Source organism: Furipterus horrens, unplaced genomic scaffold (genome assembly GCF_987537825.1).
Source record: "Furipterus horrens unplaced genomic scaffold, mFurHor1.1.pri manual_scaffold_3, whole genome shotgun sequence".
In the NCBI taxonomy this organism is placed as follows: Eukaryota; Metazoa; Chordata; class Mammalia; order Chiroptera; family Furipteridae; genus Furipterus; species Furipterus horrens.
The window spans coordinates 60808614-60836381 of record NW_028327173.1 but is presented as its reverse complement, the minus strand read 5'-3'; the positions used below and the strand labels follow the sequence as shown (position 1 = coordinate 60836381).

The 27768-nt window shown below is 36.9% G+C and overlaps 1 protein-coding gene across 7 annotated transcripts in view; it reads right to left on the bottom strand.

Annotated features, from left to right (window-relative positions):
- Window positions 1-27192, bottom strand: part of ADGRL2 (adhesion G protein-coupled receptor L2) — a 265175-nt gene extending 237983 nt beyond the window's left edge. For 2 of the 7 annotated variants that reach the window (XM_090269667.1, XM_090269668.1), the window contains exon 1: window positions 26906-27192. The gene's annotated coding sequence lies outside the window, so the exon portion shown is untranslated. The remainder of the gene's footprint in view (window positions 1-26905) is intronic. The other 5 variants (XM_090269669.1, XM_090269670.1, XM_090269663.1 and 2 more) reach the window with 4 other exon arrangements.
- Window positions 27193-27768: the final 576 nt, after the last annotated feature.

Below are 27768 nucleotides of genomic sequence, written 5' to 3'. Positions count from 1 at the left end.
TTCCCTTCTCTTCTGTATCTCTCTGTGTCTTCTCCTTTTCTGTTACTTGTAAAGACACACAGCTCTGGATTTGGGGCTCCTCTGAGTCTGTCTGGGTGACCTATCTGGAGATCTTTACCTTAATTATACATACAAAGACCTGATTCCAAGTAAGGTCATGTTCAGAGATTCCAAGGGAACCTGTCAACTGGGGGAACATCGTTCAATCCACTACAAAACATGTGATTAGCTGAATTGTATCCCCCCAAATTCCTTTGGTGAGGCCCTCAGAATGTGACTGTACTACATATAGGACATTTAAAGAGGTAATTAAATGAAAATGAGGCCATTACGAAGAGCCCTCACCTAGTTTGACCTGTGATTTATAAGAAGAAGAAGGTTGGATCCAAAGAGAAACACCAGGAGTAGATACATTGTATGAGGACACAGTGGAAAAATGGCCATCTGCAGGCCAAGGAGAGAGGCTTCAAAAGAAATCAAACCTGCCAACACCTTGATCTGGGACTTGCGCCTCAGAACTGAGAGAAAATAAATTTCTGTTACTTAAGCCCGTGGTATTTTTTTATGGCCACATAGCAAACTAATACAAGGCATATCAATGACTGGCCTTGCTTTCTTTTAGCTTCTTTGGGTGTTGAATAGTTTGCACATGGCAGCTGACTCCTTACAGTGTGGTCAGGAACCCCTTGTTTGAAGTGACCTCACAATGTGAGGGAAGTCCGTTTCCCTCCTGCTCAGGTACTCCTTCGTACACAAGGCAGTGTCACGCCCCTGAAATTATATTTGATTTTGGAAGTTGAATTAAGTGAAATACAGTGAATATACTCAAGTACTTGATAACTGAAATTCTTCAGTGTCTCAGACCATTGTAATGAATATTATGGTTACTGTGAATTCTAGATGGTATAAAGGATATAGATTAAAGAGTCCTAAAGTTTCTTTAAAGTAAAAATCCCTATTATAAGCTTTTCTTGTGACCTACCTTTTTCTTTTGCAATTTAAATGTAAAAGAAAAACCTGGTTAATCGACAATTTTGATAAATAAAGTAAAAGAACTGTCCTAAGACATATAGGCGATATTTATTCTACCCCATTTCAACTTAAGAGCCATTTTGTTTGCTAGTCACCTACTCTACCATACTCCTTTAGCAAATTCTAAAAGCCTTCTTGAACATGAAACTTTGTATCTTTTAATTTAAGGGTTTCAAAAAAAATTACACTCTTAAGTGTTATCTTCTTAAACTGACTTATGATTCTCATAGCTGTTATTTTAGTTCATGTCTTATTTCTTTTGTATAGAGCTCTGCGATTGTTATGAAGGTGCTAAGCTTATAGTGTATTTTTAATTACCATTTTAGTTATCATTATCTTTGTCATTAAAAACAGTACATCTGTAAGCCCATGCTGGTATTCAAATAATATACATAAGCAATTAACAGTAAATATTAATAATGATATTAGTAAAGTCAAAGGCAGAAAGCAAGGATGATAAGATTAAAGAGCATGTATAGTTCTCTAAAACTTTTCTCTGGCAAGTAAAATTTCAAATACGTTTATTGTTGCAATATTTATCTGATGTATTTCTCATAACTGACATATCTAGAGATTTTAGGGCAATACATGAACTAGTGCTCTGGGGGTGGAACTCACATTGTATTCTTTTAACAATAGTTGGCAGCAGGTAACACTCCTTTCCTCTGTTTCTACTCTGACTGGTTCCAAGGTCAAGATAACGAATATGTGATCTACTGCTCACTTCCCTTTGCAAAATACATGGATTTCTCACAATAACTGTAATTGGCATGTTAGCAGCAATAAGTAGTTCACTGAGTAAAGCAAGGCACACAGGGACTAGTGATACTCTAGTCTTGGGCTAACGTGTAAAAATCGGAATACTTGGTAGCATCATGATTTAAGTGCCTTGAACAGATTGTCTTGGTCTAGGTTGTAAGCTCTACAGGCGCTGAGCCTTTCCTTCTTGTCATTGTATCCTGACTGCTTAGCACAGTACCAGGCACCCAGGAGGAGATCAATAAATAATTTTAATGGGTAAATTAATCTATAAGAAAACTGAAAATTGTATCATCACTCTTCAGTGGAAAAAATATATTTGCTGCTTAGTCAAGAGTGATAAATGGTTCTGAACCCCATCTGGAAAAATAAAAACAGAAACAAAAAGCACATAGGTCATGTTTCCTCAAGGCTCAGGCAAAGAATTATCAAGATGCAGTGGGAAAAGCAAACACACACACATCTATCAAATAATGAAATGACAACAAATACTACGAACACATACACACACACACACACACATATATACATATACATACAGGTATATAAACAAAGCATAAAGCAGTTCAAATGGAATATATAAGCATGGTATATATGCCATATCAAAAAAAAATAAAGATGCTAGAACACTGGAAATCTTACTTAGGAAGTCTCTAGAGAAAATGCAAAATCAAATGGAGTTTATTGTGAAAAAAGTCCGTGGAGAAAATATGTTTTGAAACAGATTTTGAAGAAGCTAACCATTCTCATTTGGTAAAGAGAAGTGTAAAAATTGATAGATTAAAAAGCCACTGTAGAAACTTGAAGAGCTTAATGGAATTAAGGGACAAAATTATGTGGAAAGAACAATTTTAACGAACTCATATAACCTAGGAAAACTTGATATAGTATACTTGTATGTACAAATCTTTGAAGAATGTATTAAACATAATACACTGGTTCATTTCTGTAAATAATATCCTTGGGTCCTAGCCGGAGGGAGGCTAGTTCAGATAATGGCCTTCTGAAGTCAAATTGTTGTATACTTGCCTGCACAAGCCTAGTTAATAATCCTTCAAAATCTAACCACCTGTGCGTGAGATGTTGAGGAAGTAGCAATGAATAAACTATTTTACTGCACCCCAGGGAAATACACTCATAATTTTACCTTACCTGAATCATGGAAAGGTGATCGTGATAACTTTGACAAGTTTTCTATAAAATCACAGGCTTGTCTGCATATATTAGGTAAAGTAGAGAATCAAGTTGATCAATAATGTTGAATAAAGAATAAAACAACAAAACAAAACTTTTCCTTCAATTACCAGAATCATTAAGGTAAGAGTGGTTTGTATAAAGAGTGCATTTTCTAGATCAGTGGTACTCTTTGTGTTTGAAGCAAAATGAGCATATCTGTTGACTAAATAAATAGCATATTTTACACCCATTTCTTTCTGTTATGATAGTTAGTGAAGCAAAATTTAATTTACAAATATTTCTGATCTCCACTATAGCACAAAGTGCCACCTCTGTAGACGTGCGACCAGTCTTCAGAGAAAAGGGTTTGGTTAAGGCAGCGCAAAGCATCTCATGGGCTGTTTACTACCATGTGCCCGGTTTGGGCCATTGTATGCCTTCCATACAAAACTAAAAGTGGAATTCTTCAACAATGTTTTCCAGTATAATATGGTTCTTCTAACTGGAAAAGGTAGGGAAAACTTAGCTAAAAATTACTTGGATCTGTACTAACAGTTGTGAGTTTCTAGGATCATGAGATTAAAGAGCATCTCAGCGGATTTGACATCTTTGGCTGTTTTTATGATTGATGCTCATCAGGGTGGCCGAACCATGATAATACTATTCCCATCAGTCATTAAAGAAAGCTGTCGTTACAGACATAATGCCACAATTGGTGGACATATATGAATAGCAGTAGGAATGAAACAGCACATGGTCAATCCTGTACATTTAGCCATTTATCATATATTACAAGATCTAGAATATATGAAGAAGGGGATGGATATTAATGATGGAGATGGCCTGATTTAAATATTAAATACTTTATTGGTCATAGGTGTAAATTAAATCTGATTTATTTATTTTTCTTCAAAATAATCCTAGTTAGGACTGGAGAGGAAAAAATATAAAAATTATGAAATGCAAAGAAAGTGAAAATATGGAAGAAATACATAGATCATCAAATCACTAGTTCAGATGAATCATTTTGCTTAGTAGAGAGAGCACAGTTAATAATGGATTATCTCTAAAAATGCTTGAAATGTGGCATTGCAAGAGGTAGTTCTTTTCATTTATTTAATTTTTGCACAGTCAGAAAATTTTGAGAAAAACATTGCTGAAAATACTAAAATCGCTAGATACAGCATCACAGTTAAAAATAACTACAAACAGAAACCTATACTTGGTAGGACAAAAAACAAACTTAAAATATTTTATTTATGTGGAATCAAAGATCTCTGACAGGGATAAATGGCAAAACACTTAAGCTGAAAAATAAATATAGAGAAGCTCAGCAATAGAATTAAAACTAGATTTTTTTAAAACCCTGATTACCATAAGTGACTTTCGGAATGTTGATGATTAGAAGATTTGTCAAAATTCTTTGTATAGTAAAGTTAGATTAGTGAATTATTTATTACATAATAGGAGCGACTTCCTACTTACTTTTGTATCCCAGTATCTGACAAATACAGGCACAGTGCAACATATGCCTTTGGGATTTTTACCAGCCTTGACCAATAGCTATAGTGGGTACTAGGTCTGGTATTTAAAGCGGGCGATCCTTCCCTATCGTCAAAGCAGGTTGATTTGGGGACAGGCAGAAGAGAAATACCTGCCCCCAAATGGATAGATCTGACCCTGTCTTTAGAGAATTTGGAACTGGAGCACAATTAATTAAGTGCTGGAACAGGAAAGGGAGGCAAAGCTAGTGCAGGGTCATGTGCGGGTATGTGCATATGCTGAAGCAGAGAAAAGTCCTATGGTGTCTATGTGGTCTGGAATATGATTTCCAAACACACAATCTTCCCACTAGAATTTGCTTAGTCACAACTTTAAAATTTTTGAGACATTTGGTCAAAATTAGGTCACAAATTCCTTCCTCTATAATATGTGTTTTTGCCCACGCAAGCATGATTTGACACAATTTGTACTTCCAGAAGAAATAAAGACTTTAAAACAAAACTGTAATGAGATAACATTTTCTGTCTACAAAACTGAAAAATAAAAATCCCAGAGTTTATGAAGATTAGGAAAATAGGGCATCTCATACTTGGCTTTTTGAATTATAATTGGAAATATACCAATACTCATTCATTTAACCAATATTTATTGAATGTACTCTAGATTTCAGACACTAGTCTAGGCACTGAAATTCAGCAGTGAACAAAACAGTCAAAAATATCTCCCTTCCCAGAACTTACATTTTTCAAAATACATAAAAATGTACACATTCTTATAAACTAAGTGTTGTACTTTTTGATATTGTATATATATATATTCCACACAGTGGAATACTATGCAGCCATTAAACACAATATTTGTAAAGAATAGTTTAGGTTAAAAATTATGTTAAGAAGGAATAACTACAGTAGGTTCTCATCCTTATTAAAAGTGAAAAAGTACACACATATGTTTTTTAAAGTCAAAATAAATATATACTAAAATATTAAAGGTAGTTATCACTTTGTGATGGAACAACAGATCATTATTTCTCTTATTATGTCTCCATATTTCTAAATTTCTGTAATAAACCTATAACTTGGTATTTTTGCCTCAAGTTTAAGGTTCATGAAATTTCACATTTCACATATTTAAAATTGAGAATTATAAGCTCAATATAGGCAGGAACCTGTCTTGGAAACTTAGTTGAATCAATGAATGTATCAGTGTCAAAAAAAAAATCCTCATTCTTCAGGCAAAGGAATGCATTTTAGGACAATTGTCACTGTGCATATTTGGCATTCATGATGCCTAGAAAATAATTTAATTATTTTGTTACTTTGGTTGATTTATTTGTGTCAAAAATTTCCCATGCATTTTAATTTGAATCCATATATGTTGCTCAAAATGTCCTTTGAGAAAAATGAGTACAGTGTACATAGAAGGTAATTCTATTTACGGCAGTAGATCCCTAACAATAGCTTGAGATGCATTATCATTTAAGCCTAAACAGCCATGTCCAAAGTGCCTACTGTATGCATTTTAATTAAGAAAATAAAACAATAGAGAGTAGAGCAACTACAGGTGATAAGATACAAGCCATACAATGTGAAGTTAAACTCTCAGTCCCAAAGGTGTTAATAAAAAGTTCAAGTTTTAGGGTACTGTATAGTGAACATCTATTTATTTTACCCCCTTGGCATCTATATTTCTCATTTCTGGTCCAATATGACCTGCTATTTTAAAAAATAAAAATAAAAATCCTTTCCTTTGGAGAACGATTCCTCAGCCCATGTAGTCTAAATAGGTTTGGCCCACACACCAAACCCTAGACCTTTGCTGTACAACACAGAAGCCTCCATTTACTTATTTATTTAAACATTCTATTTATTTATTTATTTGTAGAAAGAGTGGAAGGGAGGGAGAAAGAGAGGAAGAGAAACGTGAATGTGTGGTTGCCTCATGTGCACCCCCAACAGGGGACCTGGCCCGCAACCCAGTCATGTGCCCTGACTGGGAATCGAACCAGTGACCCTTTGGTTCACAGGCCAGTACTCAATCCACTGAGCCACATCAGCCAGGGCCAGGAGTGACCATTTAATTTAAATCTAAGTAATTTAAATTTTAGAATTTAGTTCCTCAGTTGTGTTAGGCATAGTCCAAGTGGTCAATCGCCACACCCTTGATTTGTGGCTACCATACCGGATAGTGCAGATGACAGAACATTTCCATCATCACAAAAGGTCTCTTGAAATATGATGTGGGGTTTAGGTAACTTCATAAATCCCATGTGAATGGCCACAGTGATGAGTCCAGGAAGGAACACACGACCCAAGTCAGTTTAGTGAGAACCAGGCCCAGGACTTGGTGCGGGGTGAGGTGGAAAAAGCTCTCGTGGCTCTACTGGAATAAAAGAGAAGCAATGAGACCAGAGCTCTACAGTTTCTACAAGGGACGACCTGCTGTGCATGGAGACTGTATGGGAGGGAGAGTCCACATGTGGAGGGAAACCTGATCCTGGTCATGTCTTTGACTCCAGGACCCAAGAGTGCTGGAAGACTACTGCAGATTTTTAAATGACAAAAGCTAATCCTTTTCCTTTTTGCTCAAGATGTTTTGAATCTGTTCTGTTGTTTAGATGCATAACTTAATGTATATTGACTGAGATACATAAGTAAAGGTGAATTAACTGAAAAGCACTGTTGTCTCTTTGATGCCACCACAAAGACGCAAAAGTAACATCAAGGATATAAAGAAAGATTTTGAGTCAAACTTTCTAATTCAAAGGAAAGAGTGGTATGTAATTACATAGGTAAATATGCTATTGTCATTTAGGGAAAATATAATTTTTGTGTAAATTGATGCAGTTTATTTTCTGAAAAGCTGTTACCAAGTAAGTGGGAATGTGTTGCTATAATTGACAGACTCTTAGAATCTATGAAAATGATATATATTTATGTTAATACATAAAACTTAGGGAGGACAATTTTTTTTCCCCATGTTCATCAGCTCATACAGTCTCCAGATTTGGTCTATAGATGCATGGGTTTTATGTGATCTTTTCTTATACTGCTTGAAGTGGTTTGCGGTTGGTTTTGGTATAGCCTACTTCCAACTAATAACCATATAATATTTTAATATTGACTAGTACTCCTTATGGTGATATAGAAAGAAATGCATATAGCTTATTACTAAAATTTTGGCATATCACAGCTAATTTTATATTTCTTTTCTTTTGTCTCTCACCCTCAACATTCTAGCTGCTGTCAATTGCTTTGTAGGTCAAATAAATTAGTTTAAAAAAAACAACTCGAATGAATAGTTGAAGAAAATGTAAAGACACAACATGTTAACATTAAACAAATACTTAACTTTCAGTGCAGGTCTTTTCAAGGTTTTTTTTTTAAATAACATCTGTAATACAGCTAGGAGAATCTGCCCTAAGTTGAGTTCTCCACATTCTCCCTGATAGCTCCAGCGTCAATTTGTTTGCATGTGATTCCATTTCATTTTCATAATAAAATACGTTTAAGAAGAATAAAAATGCCAGCAAAACAGCTGTGTTTCTAAAAAAAGGCAGGGGGTGGGGTGGGGTAACTGGACAGTTTTCTAACACAAAGTCTTTTTTTTTTTTATATCGCATTCCTTAAATAGACTAGCCCAGGAAGATAGCCTGGTTAGAAGAAGATAGCCCATTTTCAGAAAGGCTCCCTCAGGGATTATCAATGGTAAGTGTTCAAAAAACACTCTGAGTCAACATGCTGACAGTGATCAGGGGAAAGAAAAGACAAACTCTGCTAGCATTTGGGCTGTATACAAAGAACCATCACATCCCAGAGTTAGGGAATGATATATGATGCACCTGGAAAAGTGCATTCCATTTGGATAAACTCAATTCCAGAAATACGTGGAAGATTGGAGAAAGTTAAGATGAAAAAAAATAATAATGAAGTGACTAGGGAGGTGAGGTTAGGACTGGGCTCCGGAGGAATGATGAAAGCAACCGACTAAATCAATTTTAAGATTTGACATGATAAGAGCCAACAAATATTTTTAAATAGCAAATACTATACAGACAGAGAAATTATTTGGAATGGTAAAAGACCACAAGAAAAGAAGCAAAACTGAGAAAGCCAAACTTCTGGCTATGCATAGGAGAAAATGAAAACAAGGAAATAGTAACTTTTGGCAGATTCTCTCACAGGAGTCCATAGGAAATTTTAACGTATTGCAGACTCAATACTAAATGCAAAGACAGCCCTGGCATTGGAAGAAGACAATTAAAAGAATGGATTGAAAACTATATAACTGAAGATGTGCTTTTCTTCTCAGTATTTCTAAAAATTTATTATAAATAAAAATCCAAATTTTGTTGAACACGGGTATATTACTTTCCATGAAACATGGTTTAAACCAAACTTTTAAAGAACCCGTTATTACAGTTTACTTTGGGATCTCTGACTATCGACCACAGGAGAGAAAACTGTGTTTAATCTGCAGTTTTCCAAAAACAATTCAATTAAAAATAAATTTTTTAAAAAATCTGAAATCCTGCCTACAAGAATTAATAACTGCAGAGGTGTCCAACAGATATTCAATCACAAAAATTTAAATGCTCTTTTCATTAAGCCCCTGTGTCTTTTTCCACAGCTGAACTGAGATAATTGTTTTGGGATAATTTCTGAGGCTATTTAATAACACCTTCTGCTAGACTTCTTGCGTAAACTCAGCAAGAGGAAGCATCCAGAGTAATAGAAAAATACTTGTGCTCATTTTACAGTTCAAATTCATACTTCTGTAAACAAAAGAGATCCTGCTGTCTGAGTTTGGCAACTGCCATACCGACTGCCTTGGGGAAGATTGGATTAGGAGGCAAAGCTGACAATGCAGTAAAGTTCCCACTGTCTAGCAGGATTTTTATGTAAATTCCATTACAGTTCATACTTTTGCAGATAATGAAATAGATACAAAACACTTCCAGCTTTCTAAGTCAGCAAAATAATGAACAGGATATCCTGTAAATGTCTTTAATACTTTTTTGACAATTGGTCCCTCGTAAAAATGGGCTTCATATTTCTTCATATTTCTTCTTCTGCATAGGTTTTCTTTTCTAATGCTGCATTCTAACAGTTCATCGCTCTACAGGTTGTTGTTAATGTGTGAACATGAACTACAGAGAGTTCATCACACTTCAAATTTCGGTAAGTGGCAAATTTTGCATTATGTTCCCTTAAGAAAACATGGACATTCCCTCCCTCTCAAAATGCCATTCCCTCAGATTGAAAAAAGAGGCACCAAATGGAAACAATAAAGCTTTTTGCAGCAAAAAAAAAAAAAAAGAACTAAAGGTAGTGCCAGAGGGATATGCTTTTGTAATTAACTAAACACAAAATTAAATGTAGATTGATGTATAATTATTCTTCTTTATAATTTATGATGACATGTATGGGTAAAAGTGTGTTTTCCAAAGGCTAGCCTCTAGAGACAATATGTTTTCAGATTTCCAAATGGATCTTTCTTAGAAATAGTCAATGACTATAACAGAAACAGTCAAGACAAATATTCTGTGGCACAATATATAATGTGCACTCTTTACCTTCTTTCTGCTATTGTCATTTTAGTTCCATATTCTATCTTGTGCTGAAGGTGGAATTCCCATTAGAGTGTCAGAGGAGAATCAAGCATGAGGTAAAGGAAACCCAAGACTTTGTCAAAAGTGACAAAGTTCTCCAAGTGCAGAAGGAATGTGAACAAAATTACATTTCAAATATAAAATATTCTGGTGATCTATTATCTCATTAGGATAGTTGAATTTTTCAGGAAAGTATGCTCATTTTTATTCTGGATGACTAACACAATTGCAATATTCCCTTTGGTATATTTAATAATTTCTGTCAAAATAGGCAGCCTGTTGACATTTCTTTACATTGCCAAAACAAACAAGATTAGGCATATAAACTGAGTCTCATGAGTGGATATATTTTGATGGTAAAATGTCAAACATGATGCATGACCTTTGACTCTCCATTGGCCTTTTGGGAGCCTTCCTCTGGTGCCTCTCTCCAAAGAGAGAATCCCAGCCTTGGCTCACAAATTGCATTCTAGAATACTTCATTCCCATGGAGCCCTCAAATGCACTCAAGTGTTCTAGAAGCAAGCACTCCAGGACTTTGTTTTGGGAAATTCTGATGACTTAGAGAAATAATCAGATGAAAAAAAAAAATGGAGACAATGTGACCAACCTATGCTAAACAGAGGCAAAACACTCACATGACTAATAATAATATTAAGTGCTTACTCAGGCTTCCACTGATTGCTTTACATGCATTATCCAATATAAGCTTCATACAACCTTATGAAGTAGGTCTCTTACTGTCCCCATTTCACAGATGAGGAGACAGAGAATCAAAACTTTTTTTCTGAAGGTCAAATGCCATGTAGTGGAGTTGGATTTAAAATTATATTCAGCAGCCTCAATCTTCCCCATCATAACCACCACCAACAACAACTAAAGAGTAATTTACTTTCTATATATTGATATAAATTGATACGAGATTACACTTTTATTGATATAATAGACATATTACATTATATTAGTTCTAGGTATACAACATAATGATTTGATATTTACATATTATGTTAAATGATCACCCCAATAAATCTAGTTAACATCTGTCACCATACATCGTTATAAAATTTTTACTCCTGTAATAAGACATTTTAAAATCTATTATCTAAGCAACTTTCAACACAGTATTATTAACTGTAGTCACCATGCTGTACATTACATCTCGATGACATATACCTTATAACTGGAAGTTTGTACTTTGTGACCCCTTTCACCTATTTTACCTAGCCCCCTCCCAGCCCCCTATGTTGATTTTTGTAGCCTTATCTTTTTATGTTGCTTTTCATTGTGCTTAATCTAGGTTTAAGGTTCTGTTTTTGTAGTTATTGGTGGTAGCGTTCAGTTTTTTGTATTACTCAGACAAATCACGGTTGGTTATCCTGTCTTAATAGTCCTCTAAAAGATTTTTCTTCAACAATGCTAACCATCCCAGGGAGAAAAGATAGATTCCTTACATTGTTGTTCCTCAGTTTGTTATTCCTCAGATAGAGATTCCTAAATGATTTTGATAGTAACAAAATATAGTTTATGGAAATATAATTATATTTTAATGACAATAATAATAGCCAGTGAATGAGCACCCACTCATACCAGGCCCTGTGCCAGATACTTTGTGTAGAGGAACTCATTCAGCACTCACAACACTGGGAAGTAAGCAGTATTCTAACCATTTTATCAATAACAAAGTGGAGCTCCGATAACCTACGAAACTTGCTTAAGGTTATGCAAAGTTTATAGCAGAACTGACACAACGGAGATCTTCCTGCTTCCAGGGACCCTGCTCTTTCCTTCACCCACCGCCTGCCATATCCAGGAATGGGCACTGTTTTGAGCTACTTTCTTTAAGGCTATAAATAACCTTTTAAAATCTGACTATTAGAGATAAAGAGTGAAGGTCATTAGTGTTACATACAATGGCACAAATGCCTTTATTTCTTTCTTATCACTCGCTACCTTCTTTTGTCTGCTCATGCTCCATTTTAACTTGAAATGATATTATACATTTCAATACCTTGAGCGATTCTGATGCTGCAGGTTTGGGATGTCCTGGCAGTGGTTGCCATGAATGAAGAGAAGAAACAAAATGTCCCTAACTGTGGCATTGCCATGCTTAAAGGAGCCTGTGGGAACAGGATGCCCTGCCTTCTTCAACCTATTTGGCTTCAAAACATCAGCTATTAATTGTAACACCAGGTTATATGAATGCGGACAGTGGATCTAAGAATTCTGCTTCCTTTGACTTTTGTTCCTTATTATGTTCTGTGCTCTTGGCTTCATGAAGGGACAGTGAAAGAGTAAGCGAGGTGGGGGGAGTAAGAGACATTTTCCCCAGCACGTGGCAATTTGACATGTATGCACATCTATATTGGCCTCTGTCTCCTCCTTTGGAAGGTAAGCTTGTAGGGAGCACCATGCATTCAGGTCACACTAAGCGCTCAGCACAGTCTTACTCAACGCTTAACATAATAACTCTCATATTTGTCCAGGAGAAAAGCCTTCTTTTCTTAAGTCCAGCCAACTGAAAAGATTCACAAAGATGATTTTAAAAGGTGGAAAGGCAACTTTAAGCACAAAAATTTACAAGATGCACACACATAGAGTGAAAATACACTATTCAACTTATTGCTCTTTCTCTTGTTTAGATTTAATGTCTGGATAAAATGTTTGTTCAAAGCTGGTACATTCTGCATCACTCAAGAATATATGTCTGTCTCTTTAGAATTTAAAAAGAAAACCCATCTGTTTGTAAGCAAATCTGTACTTCTGAGTGGCCCGCTTGCTTGAAAGTTTATAGTACTTATTTTACCAAAGAAATGATTTTACTAAATTAGCTTCCTCTAGAAAATAAATCTGGATATGATCAGGAGCAGCCAAAGTAAGAAGCAGTCAAATCCAAAAATAATATTACAAACAGCTTAAGTCACTTAACTTTATGTAAATTTACCGAGGAGGGAAAAAATGAGAGTAGAGGGGGTAAAAAGGATTGAACAAAGCAGGTTAAAAACTGGGAGGAGAAAACTCTTACACCAAAGGAAAACAAAAACAAAAACAAAAGAAATTATAAGCCATTCTTTTACTGGAAAGAAATTATTAAGACTTACACCCATGACAAACTGAGTAGAAGCAACTATAGATGAAAAAGAAAACATGCCCAAACCTATACTTGGATCAAGGCAGAGTAGCTACCTGCCACAATTACAGAAAACTGTCTCAAGTTATTGTTACAGGATTATTTCTGAAGTATGCAACATACTTTTCAGAATTTTTCCCCCTCAATCAGTAAGTAATAACATTTCAGAACACAGCAAGTGCCAGATTCATTAACTTCTAATACTGAATTAGAGTGTTCCATATCTTTTTTATCTCCATTAGAGCTTTACACCTGACTTTTGTTTCACTGTGTATAAAAATGTATCAGAAATGGTGTATATTTTTTACTCTACTTTTATTTTTTAAATTCCTAGGTAAAAATTATTTCTCAGATATCAACCAGACACAAAGGTGCCCTCCCAAATTACAAAAAAAAAGTGTTTAAGGTGAAATTATTAGTAAATATTTAAAAACAAAGAAATATCAAAATGCACTTATTTTTATGAAGTTTGATAATACAGAACACCCACCTTTCCCTAATAATAAGTTAACCTTATCCCTTGTTGTCTGAGACAATACCAATTTATGTCTCTTGCTCTGGCACAATTATTAATATCATTGTTTTTACTCTCAAAAGTATCTAAGTAGATAAAAATTACAGTTACCTCTCCCTAATATCAAAGCAGCATGGCCAAGCAAGATGTGAGGCTTCTGAGACAAGTGCAGCAGGGTCTGTGCATTTTTCCATCATTTACTTACTGTGTAAGCATGGGCAATTATTTATCCACTCTGAGACCAATTTTGTCATCAGCAGCATATGGATAATAATAGCTCATAGACTTGCTGGGATAACATGAATGCAGTAGTATTACGTCTGAGTACATGCACAAATGGGGAAAATAGTATCACCTTATATCGTTATTGTTCAATTTACTTAAGACGAGGAACTTATACTCAGTGCTTGGAACATGGTAGATACACAAAAAATGTAATTTTCATCACACTCATTTCATAATCATCATTATCATTTCCCATTTGTGGGTGTTTGTAAATATTAGAGTTAATTCCTTCTAACCTCATCTTTTCTGGCTCTTACTGATGTCACATCCCTGGAAGATGTTTAGAAATTTGCCTTGTACCCATAACAATCAGGAATTATGAGCAGTTTACTAGCACTTAGAGTCTGCTTTGAACACTAACGGGATGGCATTTGATCTAGTTACCAGGGAAAAGTCATTGGGTTGTCTGATATAAGAACAGAGGTCTCAGAGTGCACCTCTAAATCCCCTCAGTGCAGGGTGTTGGCACTCTGACTTACCAACAAGCTGGGGTGGTCCCAGATCGTCCCCTCCTGAGACATCTGATTCTTAAAAATTCAAGTGGCTTCCATTTTTATTTCATTATATATCTGTTTATGTTTTGAATTTATAAATGCTTTAAGAATCTGCCACCAACGTGAATTGGTGCTGGGGCGAGAAAGGCAATGTGTGCTCTGGTGCTGATCTTCCTCCCGATACACTTCTGCCAGCTCCCAGGTTACAGACAAACTGCAGTGTGAGAAGGAGCAGAGAAGCTTCCCAGTTAGAGACAGCTGGCTCAGAAGCAAGTTCTGCACTTCCTGTACTTTGTGACTTTGGGCATATTACTTAATGGGTCTGAATCTCAGTCTTCTGGTCTTAAAAATGGAGATACTATAAATACCCAACATATCGTTTCAGAATTAATGTGATGTCTGTAGGGTTACTTTGTCACATGTTAGGAATTCAATCTGTGCCAGTTATTTTGCATATTGCATTAGGTAAAATGGTTAGTGATATCTAATCAGGTCACGTTAATGAGGACTGGTTTGAATTTATTTATGTTGGGACACAGAGCCCCAAAAACACATAAAATAGATGCTATCTGGCTTATTACATAAAAAACATGGGTATAATACAACATGGAATCTCATGCAATCATCCAGGTTCTCTCTTTCAGACTTTTTTAAATTTTTTATTTATTTATTTTTAGAGAGAGGGGAAGAGAGGGAGAAAGAGAGGGAGAGAAACATCACTGTGTGGTTGTCTCTCACACTCCCCCAACTGGGGACCTGTTCCGCAACCCAGGCATGTGCCCTGACTGGGAATCGAACCTGTGACCCTTTGCTTAGCAGGCTGGCACTCAATCCACTGAGCCACACCAGCCAGGGTCTTTCAGATTCTTATAGTAACTCAAACTCGAATGGTAATAGCTTATTAATGACCTTATTTGACTGGGCATACATGCTTTTTGGAATCCAACTGCTATCTAGAAGCCATGTGGTTGAGATCTCTTTGGCCTTTAGAAAGAGCGTTAGTAAAGTGAAAACACAAATAATATTCTGAGGTACAGGATTCTATCAGCGAAAGGCTTCATTCTTTACTTGGCTGACACTTAGGTGGCCTTTAGCATCCCACTCAGATGTAACTTCTTTTGGGAAATGTTCCTAGAAGACACAATGCTTTCCTCTATTACAGTACTTATTTACAAACCACGGAAAATTCATTTATCTACCTGTTCCTGTAACCTTTGAATCTCTGGAGCAGCCATTTCAGGGTGAAATAAGCAGACCCCTCAGGGCCCCTGAGAACCTTTTTGGGAGATTTGTGAAGTCAAATCTATTTTTAAAATAATACTAACACATTATTTGTCTTTTTCTCTCTGTTGACATTTGCAGTGATGATGGAACGCATTGGTGTAAAAACTGCTATCGCCTTGAATAAGGCATTGGCATCAAACTGTATTGTAGTACTGTAGTCATGTTCTTAATCACCTCTTGCAGTAATACAAAAACAAAAACAATACAAAACAAAGAGGCAACAAAAAAATAACACCCCAATTCCAATTAAGAATGTCTTTTAAAAAACAATGAAAATTAGTATTCATTTTATAAAACCCAAATCCCTGAATACATGTCTTTAATATTCTGTGTAACAAAATGGGCTGTAATTAAAAAGCACTTCCACTGTATACTAAAGTATGACTGTTTTGAATAAAAGCACTTGTGAGATAAATGTTTGAGTTGCAAGCTGAAATAGCTGCTCTTTTCATGGAATACCATTTTTACTTTAAAAAGCAATTGACAGACAAACTGTGGTTACTCAGACTTAGGTATTTCACAGGTATTTTTCAAAAGATGAATAAAAGCAAGCAAGTCACTTCAAGGAAAACAACCAGTGGTGTTTATTGCCAGTGGAAAAATAAAAACATTCAAGCAAAATTACCATCTAAAGAAAAATTTGTGTCTGCTACTGTGAGCCTTACAACTTCGCAATATGTAAAAACTTTTCTGGTAGGTTTGGTGGTGATATTAACAAAGGCAACTAAAAAAATGTGCATAATTCAGTGAAACGGTATTTTCCAAATAACCAGTGCATCATGTTACAAAATCATGTAAGTAATGCATGGCTAAAAGATCTATTCAAAGTAGGAGATTAAACCAATGTATTTTAATGCAACAGTTAAAATTTTTTTTATATGGTTTCAGATTCCACTTTGCAACTAACCTTTAATAAACTATTATTTGTTGAAATTTAACTTAGTGTTAAAGAAGAATATCACATTTATCTAAAAAGGTTATTAAAATATTCCTTTTTTTTCAACTAATATCTGTGCAAGACTGATTTTATTCTTGTACTTCAAACAAAACATATCATATTAGATTGATGTAAAAGTAGATGTGAAAATTCAGCTGTCCTCTCTTAATCCAGATATTACAGATATTTGCAGAAAGCGTAAATAATCACTTTTCGGACTATATTTTGTTTTTAAAAATAGTTATTTTTCATAAAAATGTATATTAAACTACTATATAATGGGTTTATTATTGTTATTTTAATTGAATTAATAAACATGAAACATTTTTTATTTTTAATTTAAAAGTGATAAACATTGAGAGCTATTATCTGTAAAAATGAAAGCTTTGGGGATCCTCAATAATTTTTGAATCTGGAAAGGGGTACTGAGACCAAGAAGTTTAAGAACCACTGCCATGAATGGAATGCCAGTCACCCTTCTATGCAGAGTGCCTGGGATTCACTAGATGCTTCATATATGGTTATTTAATAGATGGGTGCGTAATAAGTAACTGAATGTTGTATATAATGTCCAAAGAATCATACATGGTAATAGAAAATATCTTGAAATGCAATATGTGAGGAAGCAATTAAAATGCAATTTATTTATTTTTCTTAACCATTGCTTCTTGCCTCATAATACCTACTTTCAAAACTGAGATAAGCAAAGGGAGTACTCTTTGGTCACAATTAATCACTTAATTAAATCACTCAAGAAACATCTATTGGGAAAATACAATTTGCCGGACATTGGGTGAGGTCTTGGTGGTGATAAGGGGAACAGAGAAATAGGTTATTATCTGACAGCCAAATCAAGTAATTTACTTGTTTAATTATGAAGTTATATATTTTACAGCAATTTGTTGGGGATAGGATAGTTTTAATACCTTTTGAAGACTTTTACAAGTTTTGGTTGGCTGTTTGGTTTTTTTTTTTTTCTTAATCACTGTATTTTAAGATATATTGAGCATTCACCTCTGTTTCAGTTTCTGTAACAAAAGTTTGAATGCCCATCAGTCACAGACTTGTTGAAGAGGGGATTTTAATGAGCTGAAAAACGGGAACCTGAGGGGGCAGTTTAAGTGGAGATAGAGAGAATCTCAGATTAACTTATAAATTCTCATAGAAACAAGAATCAAGTCAGAAGAATTTTTTTTAATTCCTAAACTCTACCCTTTTTTTTTTCTTTTTGTATTACTATATTTGCTTCCTTTGAGACAAAGTCAACTCTGTTCTCACCAAAAAAAAAAAAAAAAAAAACAGGGAAAATATGTGAGTTGATCAATGTGTTAACTGGATGGGTGGAACCCTTTCACAATGTATATGAACATTAAATCACCACATTAACTCTCTTATTGTTTTATTTGTCAATTATAACTCAATAAAGCTAAAAGAGATAAAATTAATTCTTAAGAGATAATAACTTCTTGCTGACTCTGAGTGAGAAAAGATAGAAATGCTTTGGAATACATATTACATGTTTTAGTCCCATTTAATGGAGGAAACAATAAGTCTCTTGCCAGGACAGGAGCACCTCTGAGTTCTGATATAGTTAACACACTGAATCCAAGCACTAAAGCCTCCTAGGTACTCCATACATGCTGTTTTACCCATTATAAGATGCCTTTCCCCTCTCATTTTAACATTTCTGAAGTTGGGATAGATTAATCAATCAATAATATATCACAGTTTCAGAATTTTAAATTTCCTTTGTAGAATATAAAATATTGGGGAATATTATTGATAGTCAATGGAATATGGAAAAAAAAAGAATCTTGATGCTACAATCATATCGTCGTCGGCAGCCGTACGTCTCGAGAGACGATGGTGTAGCTTCTTAAGTGTCTATCTGCACCGCCGAGAATGGCTGTGCAGTCCGACTCGGGAGTGACACGGCATCTGTCTCCTCCCGTGTTGAATTGACATCCCGCGATGACGCTGGAGTGTCCTCTCCAGTGGAGCTGAAGCTACAGAGCCTGGGCAGGGTGATATGGAGGGTCTGCTGTTGCCCATGCAGCAGACCCCCCCTCTCTTCGCAGCTGAAGGGTCCAAGGGAAAGACGGAGTCGATACAGCTTGGCTTCAGGTGCGCCGCAGGAGTTGCCGGTGTTGACTACAATGTCAAACCGCCTTAGGGACTCCGGCTCCGGATTTTCTGTCGGGGTTTACTCCCTTAGCCTTTCCCCAGAAGAGGTATGCCACAAGGCAGCGGAGGTTTTTTGGAGTCAGAGTTTTCCTTCTCTGATGTACCCTGACTGGAAGATCGAACCAGCGACACTTAGCTCGCAGGCCGACGCTCAATCCACTGAGCTAAACCAGCCAGGGCTACAATCATATGGTAACAGCATATTTAGGATAGTGGTCCCTAATGCCTTGACTTAAATCAGCTCTATTTCCCTTTCAGTCTTCTTGGAAAATAATGAACTCATCTAATGAAAAATAAGCTAATTTTACTTCAAGTAACCAAGTTTAAGTTACACTATTTGATCGCTGAGAACTTCAGAGTTTGGTATAAAACATGCTCAAGTCCAAGCAGGGGGAAAATGCCAGATATACAAATAAGATGTGGTCACAAGATAGAGGTTTCTATATAAGGAGTGCATCTTAACTTTTACGCCTCAAAATATTAAATATTTTCTCAATTTACAATTGAATATAAGTATGTATATATATTTAAATGCAAATGACAGCATATATAACTTTCTTTTGCATTACTCCTCTCTTCTGAAGTGCTAAGGAAAATATATGTGTGCAAAAACATTTATGCCCACGTCACTATCTATACATTGGTTAAACAATCAAAAGGACTTCTGCAGATGCATGTATGAAAATTAAGAGCATTCCCACTTCAGTCAAGACAGTCATGACATTCTGGCTGTACATATGCATAATGGAAACAAAATTGCTTTAAATAATCAAAATACACAAAGGCACATTTTTCTGAGTGATTGGAAAGAACCCTGACAAATGCTCACATTTGGTAAATTATGAGCTATCCAAGTTATGTTTGCATAAATATAATGAAAAACATTTTTAAAAAATTTAGTAAGCATATAAAGCAAGGCATTCTCTTAGCAATGAATTTATTTGACAGATAAACCAACAACCATGCAGGGCAAGTTTATGAGGGTGCCTCTCTGAGTGCTTGAAAGAGAGAGAGAGAGACAGAGAAAGAGAGAGAGAGAGAATCTATCTACCTATCGATACACACACAAACACACACACACACAGACAAACAAAAATTCTGCAGAGGTGGAGATGTTCTTCCAACATGAGCCAAGACATGTCAAGCAGCTACTTATATTTTTAAAAAACAACACAAACTATGTGTAATTGAATGCTATGTTAATGTAGCACACAAATAATTCATATTCTTTATATATAACTCTTTGGTAACACAGAGATCACCTATTAGGTTAAACACATACTTATATACTCTTTCTATAATACAGATATCACATCTCAGCTGCACACTTAACCAGGCATCTCTATTAGTTAGAAGATTTGTGGGTGGCTCATAAGTAAAGTACATATTGGTATAGGGAAAAAAAATTATACTCGCAGGTAACATGGCACTATTGGTTACCAGATTGCTTCGAGTAGGTCTGACCACTGAGCACTGCAACATATGAACACATCAAAGCAAAAGTCAATGAAAGATGTAATTCATGAGGAATTTTCTAGAATAGCTTGTTTCTTAAGCTAAGCATAATAAGGAAGGGAAACAGACTTCACTAAATGTGCTGCATGGATAGCAAAGCTATTCTGAAAATCCTGTAGACTTTAAAAAACACCGATAGCTGCAGAACACACCTTTTCACAAAAGGGATGTTCTCAAGGCCTTTTCAGACGGGCCTGCCACGTAAGACAAAAAATTGCACACACAGCTATAAGGTTAAATTGTGTTCAAAAAGACAAAATAGGCCAGGGACAGTGGGTGGAGTGGAGATGACTTTTTAGGGGGAAATTCTTAAGAAGATCCTGATTATCTTTCTCAGCCTTAGTCATCTGTGACCATCATCAACTTTTCCCCATTAACTGCCACCCACCTTCACTTGACATCAGGAAGTAAGAGCTTGAGAGAACCAGAATTGCAACAGGCCTCTGGTTGGGTAAAATGGCATAGCAGGCCAAGCTAAGCTGGTGCCACTTGGCTCACTGTTTGAGGTAGTCCTTATTCCTATCTTCTTTTCCTCTAGTTTAATGGTAACCATGAAAGCTTAATGCTTTGCTTTAATGTCAATATTCAAAGACACTGGAAGTATTGTTAAGTACTTACTACCTAGCAATATGATTTCCTTTCCCATCATTTTAATGAAATCTTTCTCCTGAAGGTCACAGTTGGATGACTAATTAATTTTGACATCCAGTGTTCTCATATTTCATCTTCCTTGTCTGGATTTCCTACTTGTCACCTGACCAGGCCTTTCTTCCAGAAACTCTCCACCCTTCCTCTCTATGGACATTCCCAGTTTTCTTGGCAGCTGTGACAGTGACATGTGGCTCTTTCCTGTTCCTATGTGATCCTCAGCCCTCTTCTCTCTTTGTTCACTCTATTCTTTGACAATCTCATCTACTCTTTAAACCTTCTTTGCAGATGACCCCAAAACTCTGTCTTTGGCTCTGTCACCTCCTCAGAGTGTTGGATACAGATTCCATCTACACACTTGTTCTCTACAAGGACAGGATCTGGTATCTCAAAACACTCGTTAGATCCAAACTGAGTTCAGTATCTTCCCTCTCACGATTCCATCTCCTCCCCGTGTTTCCCATTTATTTTTAAACTGTCATCACCAAGATCTGAAATTGTCAAGTCAAATATGACACCTTCCCTCCGTGTTTCTACAGTAACTTGCAAAACCCTGTCAATATTTCCTTTGAGATACCTTGGCCATTTGTATCCTCTTTTTTTATCCCCTCCCTTCTGTAGATTATCCAAGTTGCCTCCTAAATGCTCTCTAATAGGTCTTCTGCATCCAAACCACGCTGTATATTGCAGCCAAAAAAATCTCTTCGAAACAGTTTGTTCATGTTTATGTGCATTTTCATATCTAAATGCATTTGTTTCAGCCATTTGCTTTGCCAATATTTTTCTTTTCCTACAAAAGAACTCTCTCTCTCTCTTCTTGGTGCCTCTATATCATCAAATGTTCCAGTTTAACAGATTTTTCTTCCCATTTCATGGTGAGCTCCATAACTAAAGGGCTGATAGTGTTCTCCTCAAATCCCCTACATACACTGCAGTGACTAACAGGAAGAAGACCCTCAGGAAATGGTTCACTTTAGGTTGGGTGGAGTATCATTACTTTATTTAAAAACCTTCAACATTTCCTTTTTTTTTTTTTTTTTTGGTTACAAATTATTTTACGAGGACAACAGGACCCTGGGATTTGGGGTTTGGGAAAGGCTGGGCAGTGCATATCAGAAGGCAGGGAAAGAGGCCCAAACAAAAAGGAAATTGAGGGAAGCAGCAAGTGGCAGGCTGGAAGTCCTCTGAGACAGTCTATGTCTTGAACTTTTGCCAACCGAGGATTACCTGGTCCTTTGGGGCCCAGACATTCACTTAACACAACCACTAGTCTCTCCAGGAATCTCAGAACGCTCCATGCCCTTCCTATACCACACCCAGGCCTTCTGTTCCCAGGGGATGATGTCCTGTGTCCCTCAGCAGCCGCTCAATGACTGGTGTGCTATGCTCCTGTCTCCTGGCCTGAAAAGTGAAAGAGCCAGCCGAACCTAAGAATACACCTGTCCTAAAATGCTGATAGTAACTCCAGACATAGGAAGCAAAGACCTAATTAGACCTTTGGGGGCTTCTCTCTCTTTGCTAAGTGATATGTGGGCCCTGTGTTTAACACCAGTTTTCAGGACATGCTGTCTTGATTGTGGTGCCTAAACCAGAGAGTATGAGCCAACAGGAATCAGGGTTATGTAGGGGCAAAGTACTATGATAAAGGAGACCCGGGGAGCCCCAGTTTTCTCTTCTGTTAAATAAATAATGTCACTGTCACCAGCAAGGCCACCGGTGAGCAGGGGCAAGGAAGAGCCCCAGAAAGATGGTAGATTTTCCCTTAAAGGCTAAGTTCTTCTGTGCACAGTCTCCTTTACTTCATGTGCAGATCTTCCCCACGGTTCCTGCGTCGCAGTGCTAGACTGTAACAATTACTTTAGCTCCACTGAGAGTGGAGAATGTTGAACTTACAGATGGTTAGGTGTTCCAAGTCCAGTCCCGTTCCTCACCTCTCCTTGGCTGGAATTAATGTCTAAAGGAAGCTTTTACAATGACCAGTTTCCGTTTCGCCCTTAGTCCTCATTCCTTCACCTGATTTCATTGTAAAATACTTTGCTCGACCTTTTTATTCCAGTGGAAAAACAAGGTCATTTTTTTCTGTGTGTGATGTCTGCCTTTTCCTGTGCCCTCCAAGAGGTGATCTCTAGGCTCAAAGGTATCCTGCACACAGACAGTCATAACTCATCTCCCCCTCTGATTTCTTTCTGTCGGAATCCCCCTTTCCTCTCCTTTCTTGGAGTAAGATTAAAAAAACAAAACAAAACTCCTTAGCTAGCATAGCTACCTGGACTGCCCCAATTCCCGCTCAGCTAAGGACACATTTCCCATGACACCCCCTACTGCTGCTGCTCCGCTAGCTCTTCTCTTTCCCACAAATACGGTCAAATATCCACTTTCCTAAAAAAAAAAAAAAAAATTTGCCTCACTTTTTCCCCTTTAGTTTCTATTTCCAACTGTTTTCACCTTCATTCTTCTCATGCCTCAAAATATGTATTTTGTACTCAGGAATCTGTGGGGAAGTTTCTGTTGACCTAAACACCGCTGAATCATTAGGGGCAGCCAGCCCATCTACGGCTCTCACTCCGATCGTCAGCACAGCGGACCGGTCGGAATCACCCCGGCTTGCTGGGTCTCCACACTGCGTGACAAGCTTCCTTCCTGCCTGTGGCTAGAGGTTCTTCAGGCTCCCTGAACCCTTTCTATCTACAGAGTAAATCCTTCTTTTTTCCTGCTCTCTTTCTTTCCTACCATGTAATTGTTTTATGAAATTACTTCTTAGGCCCTCTCATATATCACCACAACCACACATTAGAAGTCATTTGCTACAGACAAAATCCTCTAAGATTTTTTGCTCTCCTTGGTAAAGATACCAATATATTCACATGCCACATATTTAATATTTTAGTCCCAGCCAGATGGAATTCTTAATGCACATGCATTTTGGAATTTATTCATTTGTTTTGTTTTGTTTGTTTTTCTTATTGTGGGTTTCCAATCATGATAGAACTAAGAGGAAAAGTTGTTTGAGCTCGGTTACTTGCAATTCATAGTTAGCTCCTGAAAAACCACTGTTTCAAAATTACTGCACTGTATATCATGGAGATACCCCTGAGTTCTCTCGGTATTCTGGATTTTTTTCTTCCTTCTCACATATTTTTTATATGAATGGTGAGAGAGTTATGACCATTCTAAGAGCGAAGTGGGAGCTTAGGGGGTGTGTATGAACACTTTTAGCCATCCTTTCCCTCTTTGTACATACACATATCCCATACCTATGGGAAGTCCTTGGCAGAGAAACATTTGAACAGATTTTTTAGGAAGGAAGGGTCATGGCTCTAGTTGGTGTTCCTCAGAGTGTTATATTCTGAACTGATGGAGAACCCTTAGGTAGCAACTGCCTACTTTTGATCAGACCAAATGGTGTGAAGTATTCTGTATTTACCTACGTGATGTGTCCCACCTTTTTTCCTTGACAAATGACTATTCTTACAGATAAAGGCTTTCAGAGAAGTGCACTGACAGCCTTCCTCATCAATCCATTTTATACAGCTTTTGGGCTCCCCAGATGAACTGTCTCACGTAACCTTCACAGTTTCCACCCAACCCTGGGAGCAGAGGCGGCTCCCATCATCTCCCACCAGAATGGAGCTGAAGAAATAGCAGAGAGCAAATCAGTCTCCCAGAGAGGCCTTGAGAGCTGTGTTAGTGGAGGGCCATAGATTCAAGTCTTTTCAAAATGGGCTTCTCCAAGGTGATAACAACTAACAGCAAGCATTTCCTAGGGAAACGTTTCTTCCACAGCTCTGGAAAGAAAAGAGATGGCAAATGCTTCTATTGTATATTCTTTGCTTTGCAGTGTCTGACAGAAATAGGGGCTCCATAAATACGTGTAGAATTGAAATGCATTAAAATGCATGGAATGCATTGGCTGGGGTAGTACCAGATTTTTGAGTCTTGGGAAAATTCCCTATTTGCTTACACTATTTCCTGAAGAAAGTATCAGATATTCCTAGGGTTGTGGCTTAGGAAGATTTGTCCCTAGGGCATTGTTAAGGAAGTTGGGAATTTGGCTGAAACTAATCTCTGCTAAAAGATTCAGAGGTCAGACTGGAAAATCTGAACTCAGTACATTTTAAGATTAGGTGTTTTGTCAACGAAATTAATCCTTTCCATGAAGCCTATAGATCTAACTATTGCTAAACACAGGATACCAGACTTGATAGACAAGTTGGAAATTCAACTGGGACCATTGCTTTATTCCTTATCAGATTTAATTATAAATTTACCTTTATTGAAAACAATTTCACCAATTATTTTTTCAAAATGGCCATGTTAGTTAATTACATGAAATGTCAAATAGAAATATCCTAAAACTAGTATAAATGTTACTGACATAAAATAGTTATAAACTCAGCATTATAGCAATATCCAGTGCACCCTCAACGGTTTTTTAAAAAACTCAAACCATTTTATTTTAATTGAGAAAACAAGGTATGTCACAGATGAAAATGACACATGTATTTTTGTGCTTATTATTTAAAGAAAGGAGAAACATCTGAAATCTGTTTGCTAACTACAGTAAAATACAAATTAGCCTGCAGGCGCCGTGTGTGCTGTGCCCTGTCTGCTTGCCAGCCCTGCTTAGTCCCAACGTATTAATGAGCAAGTGCAAGTATTTGAACAATCAGCATTTCTGCATTTGCATGCAAATTCTCATGCTGTGTAATTATACACAGAGCTGGCACTCAAATTAATTAAAGCTGATTTCTCTGTGACTGCAAACTGGTCATAGCCTCAGCTTTGCCTTCCCTATGAAGTCATCACTCGACATTCAACGTGACACTTCTGTCTCCAGCATTCTTAGTAATGCTAATATTCGACAATTGTTAATCCGGCAATATTTTACATTGCATATGACAATGGCTGGGTGTTCTTGTGCTTTTCCTCTGCTCCCTATTTCCCCCACTTCTGGTGTAAAGGACAGCTTTGAACACTTGCTTTGTAATTATCTCAAATAATAACGCAAACAAATTACATGTATTGTTTCAGATGGTTCCCTCCCCTCTTTTATGACTACACCCACTTGATTATTGCTTACAAACAATTCATCAAACTTAAAAATTTTTGTTTATTTGATGCTAGCAAACAGTTAGTTTGATGGTTTTAGCTTAATTTTGAAAAGGCTTTGCCAAATGCTGTTTTATTTTAACAGATAAAGATCTCATAATTCAGGATCAGGGAGATTAGGAGAGAAAGAAACAGCAATGAGTGCTAGATTTGCCTAAGACTTTCTTTGAATCCTCATCAAACAGAGCAGTATTGCAACAGAGACTATTCTTTGCCAAAAAGATCCATAAACATTAACTTCTAGGGCAGAAGGCTTTCCACAGCTCTTCCACAATAAAGCCACCTCCTTTTGGTTTCTCAGTTCCTCTGAAGGAACTGTTTCTGTGACAATTGCTTTGAAAAAGACATTCTTAAAGCAATAAAGTTATCACTACGATTCTCTTTTCATAAATCTAAATCTCCGAATCCAGGTGGCTACTGAAAGCACCATCCTATAGAGCTGCTGTGATACATTCCTCTGATTCATTCCTTACCACTCGGCCACAGCTCCCCACCTCCTTGCTGTCTCTGTGTCCCATTAGCCAGAAGCTACACAGACAGCTATTGAAGGCGCTGAATGTCTCTTTTTAGAGTGGACACCAAACAGTTCTATCCCTCAAGTTCAATACCCTGAAACAGACCACCAAGAAGATTGCCTCTGTAACCTGCATTTAAAAGTGGAAATCCAGTAGGGAATCTCTTTACCATCTATCTCAGCCATCAAACCAAGAGATATAATCGCCCTTACCTTGTCAGTGGTACTTCTGGGTCCACATAGAACATCAGTTAGCAGACTCCCTTCAAATTCCAATTGGCATACAAGTGAGAAAGGAGTATTGAGCCTTTTCCTGAGAGGCTTCTGGAGAGATCACGTCACAACACTGTTATAATCCGAAGCCCGCCCTTCTGTCGTGTCATGAATTTCCTACACAGACAGGTGTCATATCGACATGAATTTCATTGCCAAGTACATTTTAAGAGGTAGGCGTGGCTGTGATCATGTAGCCAATTCCACCTGTCTCTAAACCCTCCTAACCTCCAACGCTTTCAATACTTCGCTCGGATACCCAGTAACTTCATGAATTACCCACGCACTGGGCCCGACTCACAGAGGTGTGGGAACAGTATCGAGTTAAAGCAGCCTCGTCACTTTAGCACACAATGCTCATTGCTACTGGCAAATACCTAATTGCTGAGTCAGGATTGGGCTGCACTGAGCAGGACCAGGCAGTTCTACTGCTTTCTGTTTGTTTCCTTTTTAGAAACCATGATCTTCTCATTAACCATTGAGCAAATACAGATTCTTTCTTTTTTTATGCTCAGTATTTTAAAATACAGCTTTTTTAAGCAGAGAGAATTATTATATTTTCACACCCCCTCCCCCCTTTTAAAGAAAGCACTTGTGAAACCAAAGGCAAAGAAAATTGGAGTTCCTCACACAATTAAAATGAATATCACTGCATGTGATGTACATTTTAGTCCTGAATTTTCTGATAGCAAATCAAATACATTTGTTAGTTATGTTTCTTTGGCTCCTTCATAAGAGAAGAGGATAACAGGAGAAGTGTTTTGTAAGTTTCTTAAGAAAAGGGAACATTTTATTTCTTAAGG